At 44.9% G+C, this 7,579-nt stretch overlaps 1 non-coding gene across 1 annotated transcript; it reads left to right on the top strand.

Annotated features, from left to right (window-relative positions):
- Positions 1–7,168: 7,168 nt before the first annotated feature.
- On the top strand, positions 7,169–7,275 carry LOC115932159 (U6 spliceosomal RNA). The gene has a single exon (XR_004068481.2). It is a non-coding gene; the product is annotated as a U6 spliceosomal RNA (small nuclear RNA).
- The last annotated feature ends 304 nt before the right edge of the window (positions 7,276–7,579 follow it).

Here is a 7,579-nt window from a genome sequence, read left to right as displayed (position 1 = left end):
CGAGATTGCACCACTGCACTCCAACCTGGTAACAGACAGAGACTCCGTCTCAAAAAAAAGGTATGGCAGGGGAGGCAACAACAACAAAAAAATAGACACAATTCTAGTTACCTAACACTGCATCATTCTGTGAGTGTCTTAAGGATTGCAGATGGGGGTTTGTGTAAATCACTTGCATTTGAATAAAACAGATATGCACATATGAAAAATTCACTTAGCAATAAGCAAAGATTTAATCTCTGATACAATTTTGAACAATATCCTGACAGTTCACAAATCTTAAAAATTCACTGGTACATCTTGGTGGTCTGTTTTTCTGAGTCTTTCAGATCATTCAGTCTTGCACGAGCAGCAGCTGCAATCTACAGGGAGGGAGATTCTGCAATGGGAAACCACATTGCTCATGCTGGGCAAACAGACCTGTCATTTCTAGAGACCTGGAATGATCCTGCCTGCCTGCCTGCCTGCCTGCAAGGCAGGGAGGAAAGCAGCATTCATCTTCAATAGCCCGGTGGATAAAACAACCCCATTGCCAGGTGTGGCGCCTCACGCCTGTAATCCCAACACTTTGGGAGGCAGAGGTGGGCAGATCACCTGAGGTCAGGAGTTCAAGACTAGCCTGGCCAACATGGTGAAACCCCCATCTCTACTAAAAATATAAAAATTAGCTGGGCATCGTGGTGGGTGCCTGTAATCCCAGCTACTTGTGAGGCTGAGGCAGGAGAATTGCTTGAACCCAGGAGACGGAGGTTGCAGTGAGCCGACATGATGCCACTGCACTCCAGCCTGGGCAACAGAATGAGACTCTGTCTCAAAACAAACAAACAAACAAACAAAACCATTGAAGTGGAGGTTTGGAGGACTTAGAGACTTAACTATCCTTTAAATTATAACTGAAAAGTTAAATTGGGTATGTTTTTAGCGAAATTTGACTTTCTCAGAAGGAAAGTGAAAAATATAAAATCCAGAGAGAAATACAAAGTATAGTCAGATCAGTAATTCTTAGCTTATTTTTTTTTTGCAGTCTGTCCTAAGGTGACATTTTGTGTGTTATTTGTTTATTGTTTATCATTTAGTTCTCTCACTAGAATGTAAGTGCTATGAGGGTAGGAACATGTGTATTTTATTTCCATATTTCCATTACATTACCTGGCCCTAGTAAAGTGCCTTCCATAAAATAAGCATTCAAAAAAAAATTGTTGAATGAATGAATAATGAATGAATGATTCAGACTTTTTCACGTCCTAGACCCCTTTTTAAAAAATCAGTGGAAGTGGCTGGGCACGGTGGCTCATGCCTGTTATCCCAGCACTTTGGGAGGCCAAGGCAGGTGGATCACCTGAGGTCAGCAGTTCAAGGCCAGCCTGACCAACATGGTGAAACACTGTCTCTATTAAAAATACAAAAATTAGCTGGGCATGGTGGCGGGCGCCTGTAATTCCAGCTACTCGAGAGGCTGAGGCAGGAGAATCGCTTGAACCCGGGAGGTGGAGGTTGCAGTGAGCTGAGATTGTGCCACTGTACTCCAACCTGGCCGACAGAGGGAGACTCCATCTCAAAAAAAAAAAAAAATCGGTGGAAGTTATGATTCTTACCTTATCCCCAAAATACATATATTCAAAAATATAAAATATGTTATTATATTACATAATTTATACATATATAATTACAATACATATTACTACATTTTTATATCTATCTGTCTATCTATCTCTAATTGAATCTTCTCATGCAAAGGTCCCAGTTTGCAAAAGACATTCCTGCTTCACCAATGGTATCTGGTATCCCTAAAAAGCACATAAACAAAAGCTCTGCTGTCATTCTCCTTGGAAAAAATCCTTTTTTTTTTTTTTGGTAGAGACTGGGTTTCCCTCTGTTGCCCAGGCTTGTCTCAAAGTCCTGGCTTCAAGCAATCCCCCAGCCTTGACTTACCAAAATAGGATTACAGGCATGAGCCACCACGCCCAGCCCAGAGGAGCAATTCTGAAGAGGCTTAAGACTGGGACTTTTGGGTCTTCTGACTCCCAGGATAAAACATCTGACACTGGCTCTTAGAGACATATGAAAGGGCCTGGGTCATTCCAGACATGTGACCAGTAAAAGGAGCCCTTCAGTGAAAGGGAAGAGAAAAAAACTCTAAATTTGGGACTCAGAAAACTTGAGTTCTAACTCAGCTCTTGTGCCATACTGGCTGTAGAATCATAGCTAGGTAATGGACTTCTCTGAGCCTCAGTTTCCTCATGTGAATGAAGAGGTCTGGCCTAGGCCCAGCATTCCACATTATAGTATCATAACTTGTAAACCAGGCAAATGAAGGAGTGACAGAGCTTCAGATGAAACAGGATGTTGCTATGTAGTTAAAATGTCCATTTTGTAGCAGTGCTCCCTTGCTATGAAAAGAGAGCATGACTTATGCTGAAGCACAAGAAACTTTAAGTAAGATAACAGAAAGGACTCTCAATAATATAAGGACTGTGAGACAGAGTCAGACATGTGGGTGCTTGCAGAATATCCCTCAGAAGGTGTAGTGGGATGAGGGCCAACATTCATCTCTCAGATGATCTGTTCTAGTATTTGCTGGAAAAAGATCCTCAAGTCCAGTTGCCTCCAAAATCCACCCACTCTTTGGGTCATGCATGGTGGCTCACGCCTGTAATCCCAGCACTTTGGGAGGCCAAAGTGGGAGGATCACCTGATGCCAGGAGTTTAAGACCAGCCTGGGCAACATAGTGTGATTCCATCTGTATAAAATATTAAAGCTTTTTAAAAAAATTGTAGCCGGGCGCGGTGGCTCACGCCTGTAATCCCAGCACTTTGGGAGGCCGAGGCGGGTGGATCACGAGGTCAGGAGATCGAGACCATCCTGGCTAACACGGTGAAACCCCGTCTCTACTAAAAATACTAAAAATTAGCCGGGCGTGGTGGCGGGCGCCTGTAGTCCCAGCTACTCGGGAGGCTGAGGCAGGAGAATGGCGTGAACCCAGGAGGCGGAGCTTGCAGTGAGCGGAGATCGCGCCACTGCACTCCAGCCTGGGCGACAGAGCGAGACTCCGCCTCAAAAAAAAAAAAAAAAAAAAAAAAAAAAAAAAAAAAAAAAAAAAAAAATAAAAAAATTGTAAATCTGCCCACTCTCTGACCCTAGGAATATCCCTAGGCTTACGTTTTCCACAAATAAGATTTTATTTTTATTATTTGAGATGGCGTCTCACTCTGTTGCCCAGGCTGGAGTAGAGTGGTGCAATCTTGGCTCACTGCAACCTCTGCCTCTCGGGTTCAAGTGATTCTCCTGCCTCAGCGTCCTCAGTAGCTGGGATTACAGGTGTGCATCACCACGCCTGGCTAATTCTTGTGTTTTTGGTAGAAATGGGGTTTCACCATGTTGGCCAGGCTGGTCTCGAACTCCTGACCTCAAGTGGTCCGCCCACATCAGCCTCCTAAAGTGCTGGGATTACAGGCGTGAGCCATTGCGCCTGGCCACCACAAATAAGACTTTAAGTGCAAAATTTCTAAATTTATTCTAATGCTTTGGGAAAAAGTATTGATTGCTGTGGGGTATTTTCTTCTAGTCAGTTCTTTCACACAAAGAAATCTAGATGAAAGCGACATTGATTGGGCACCTCCCCGGCAGTTCTTTCCATGGGCCATCTTGTTTAATTCTAGAGCAACCCTGAAGGGCACTTATTTCCTACCAATTTTACAGATAAGCAAACTGAGACTCAGACAAGTCAAGTCACTTTCTGTGAAGAAGCTAGGAAATGGGGCCAGAATTTAACTCCAGGTCTTTCTGGAGTGGAAGCTCTTTCCACACACCTGGTTGCCACCAGGGAGGAGCTAAGTGGTGTTTAGGCAGCCAAGGGGTTTCTCGGCCTCAAGTGGTGCTGTGCACCATGCACAGTTCACTCACTCTGCTCCCCGCAGGCCAGTGTACACTGCAGATGCTGGGTCTGGAGCCTTCTCCACTCCTTTCCTGAGTTACTATCTCTGAGAGTTTGCCTTACAATGAACTTTTAGACTCCAGCACATAATCAGAATTAAAACAGAGGTCAAGGTGCGGCATGGTGGCTCATGCCTGTAATCCCAGCACTTTGGGAGGCAGAGGCAGGCAGATCACCTGAGGTCAGGAGTTCAAGACCAGCCTGGCCAACATAGTAAAACCCCATCTCTACTAAAAATACAAAAATTAGCCAGGCGTGGTGGCACACGCCTATAGTCCCAGTTACTAGGGACACTGAGGCAGGATCGCTTGAACCCAGGAGGTAGAGGTTGCAGTGAGCCAAGATCACACCACTCTACTTCCAGCCTGGGCGACAATGTGAGACTCAGTTTAAAAAACAAAACAAAACAAAAAAAGAAATTAATAATAAATAAAATAAAACAGAGGTCAAGAGATAAATGACTTTCTGGAGACAGGTAAGAATTACAGGTAATGGGAGAACTCCAAGGCTTTCTATCCCGGGAAAAGACTGGGAAAAGTCCCAGGGAGAAGGAAAAGGGGAAAAGCTGAGGGATAGGGAAGCAGTCTATGCTGGGATTCAAAGATACTCATTGGTTCTGTTTTTTTGTTCTTTTTGTTTTGTTTTGTTTTGTTTTGTTTTTGAGATGGAGTTTCACTCTTGTTGCCCAGGCTGGAGTGCAGTGGCACGATCTTGGCTCACTGCAACCTCCGCCTCTGAGGTTCAAGTGATTCTCCTGTCTCAGCCTCCCGAGTAGCTGGAATTACAGGCACCCACCACCACGCCTGGCTTATTTTTATATTTTTAGTAGAGACAGGGTTTCATCGTGTTGGCCAGGCTGATCTCAAACTCTTGACCTCGGGTGATCTGCCCACCTCAGCCTCCCAAAGCGCTGGGATTACAGGCATGAACCGCTGTGTCCAGTCACTATTCTTTGGTTCTTAGAGTGGCAAGGGTTCTCCATCACCCCCAGCCCCATCACTATGGCCTTTCTTTGCCTGACTTACATCTCCTCATCCTTCAAGAGGCATTCATCTCAAAAGGCATCTTTTCCAGACATCCTCCTGTTAGGACCGGGGCCCTTCTCTGGGATCCTATAGGAGCCAGTGCACATCTTAACATTTACCAGATTATAATAAAATAATGTTAATGAATCTCTCTGCCTCAGTGGACCATCCTGAGGATAATTCTCTTTTATTCATGTCTGCACCCCTGGCACCTGGTACAGTACCTGACAACTAAGAGGGGTTCGAGCAATGTTTATCGAATACTCAAGATACAGAAGCTCTGAGAGAAATGGGGACCTCAGGACAATGGGAGAATGGAGACCTGGAAATGAGATCTGTGGAGAGTGGGTACTACTCTGTCAGGACCTGTTCCAATGCCTGGTGGATGTTGCACAGTCCAGCTGGATGGTGCAAAGCTTCTAACACTGCTGGGAGTGGTTCCACTTCAAACAATTCTAGTTTAGAAAGTTTCTTCTGGAGTTGGGCCAAAATGTAAGCCCCACTAACTTTTACATGTAGACTCTCACCTAGGATCCCTTTTGTATAGATACTACAGGTCCTGTATAGAAATGTCCTAGCTGGAGAGCTGTGCCCTACTTCTAGGCATCTGGTGATGCTAAAGAGGCAGAATGAGGTCAAGTTTGTGTTAGAGGCTTTCTGAGCTGTCATTACAGAGCTGCTCATAGTCCCAGCCTGCACCCTGCTCTGTGTGACCTCCAGAACACCAGGTGACCCTGAGCCATAGCTTCTTCCTCTGTGAATAGTGATGCTGACATTTTCTTCCTGACTGTGTCGTGTGAGGATGAAAAGTGAGGATGTGAGTAAAGCCTCACCTGGCCTTGGTCAAATCTCAGTGAAAGGTATCTATTGAATTATTATTGAAATATTATTATTGATATGGTTTGAATCTGTATTTCCCACCCAAATCTCATGTTCAATTGTAATCCCCAGTGTTGGAGATGGGGCCTGGTGGGAGGTGATTGGGACATGGGGGCAGTTTTTCATGAATGGTTTAGCACCATCCCCTTGGAGCTGTTCTGGTGATAGTGAGTGAGGTATCCTGAAATCTGTTTGTTTAGAGGTGTGTGGCATCCCCGGCCTACTCTCTCTTCCTCCTGCTCTAGCCATGTAAGACATGCCTGCTTTCCCTTTGCCTTCTGCCATGATTATAAGTTCCCTGAGGCCTTCCCAGAAGCAGCCTCTACACTTTCTGTACAGCCAGCAGAACCCTAAGCCAACTAAACCTCTTTTCTTTGTAAATTACCCAGTCTCAGGTGTTTGTTTGTTTGTTGTTTGTGACAGAGTATTGCTCTGTCACCCATGCTGGAGTGCAATGGCATGATCTTGGCTCACTGCAACCTCCACCTCCCGGGTTCAAGCAATTCTCCTGCCTCAGCCTCCCGAGTAGTTGGGATTACAGGCGCCTGCCACCATGCCCGGCTAATTTTTGTATTTTTAGTAGAGATGGGGTTTTGCCATGTTCATCAGGCTGGTCTCGAACTCCTGACCTCAGGTGATCCACCCACCTCAGCCTCCCAAAGTACTGGGATTACAGGTGTGAGCCACTGCGTCCAGCCCAGTCTCAAGTATTTCTTTATAGCTATTCGAGAACTAATACAATTATTATTCCAATAACAAGACTCAGCAACTCATTTAGTAAATTCAACGGCTACTTTAGATAAAATTCTTCATGAGCAGAAATCTTCCTTTGCTTAAGCCGCTACTTAACTTATATTACCAGATTTTTGCAAGATGGTGCCCAGGATTAAGAACATAGTTCAGGCCAGGTACAGTGGCTCACGGCTGTAATACCAGCACTTTGGCAGGCCGAGGCAGGCGGATCACCTGAGGTCAGGAGTTCAAGACCAGCCTGGTCAACACGGTGAAACTGCATCTCTACTAAAAATACAAAAATTAGCCAGGCATGGTGGTGCATGCCTGTAATCCTAGCTACTCGGAAGGCTGAGGCATGAGAATCACTTGAACCTGGGAGGCAGAGGTTTCAGTGAGCCAAGATTGCACCACTGCACTCCAGCCTGGGCGACAGAACGAGACTCCATCTCAAAAAAAAAACCACAGTTCAACAATTATTTAGCCCACTCTCAGAGACAAATCCTATATGCTAGACTCTAGTAATATAGAGATAAAAGTAGCTCATCGTCTAGCAGTGGGAATAGTCACAGAAAGAAATATTAAAATTTTTGATTAGTGCTCAGTTCAGCAGCACATATACTAAAATTGGAACTATACAGAGACTATTAGCATGGCCCCTTCACCAGGATGGCACACCAATTCGTGAAGAGTTCTTTCTTTCTTTTTCTTTTTTTTTAAGAGACAGTCTCGCTCTGTTGTTCAGGCTGGAGTGCAGTGTCACAATCACAGTTCATTGTAAACTCAGCATTCCATAATTTTTTAAAGATTTTTTAAAAAATTGTTGATCATCAAGGAAAGATGGATCACTCATAAATAGTGCTGGGACAATGGAGGACCCACCAACATATTGCACACAAGCAGAAATACTAGGCAGATTAAAGACTTAAATATGGCCAGGCTCAGTGGCTCACGCCTGTAATTCCAGCACTTTGGGTGGCTGAGGCGGGTGGATCACCTGAGGTCAGG

Source organism: Gorilla gorilla, chromosome 1 (assembly GCF_029281585.2).
Source record: "Gorilla gorilla gorilla isolate KB3781 chromosome 1, NHGRI_mGorGor1-v2.1_pri, whole genome shotgun sequence".
In the NCBI taxonomy this organism is placed as follows: Eukaryota; Metazoa; Chordata; class Mammalia; order Primates; family Hominidae; genus Gorilla; species Gorilla gorilla.
The sequence above is the reverse complement of the archived record's forward strand: the minus strand, read 5'-3'. Positions and strand labels throughout refer to the sequence as shown.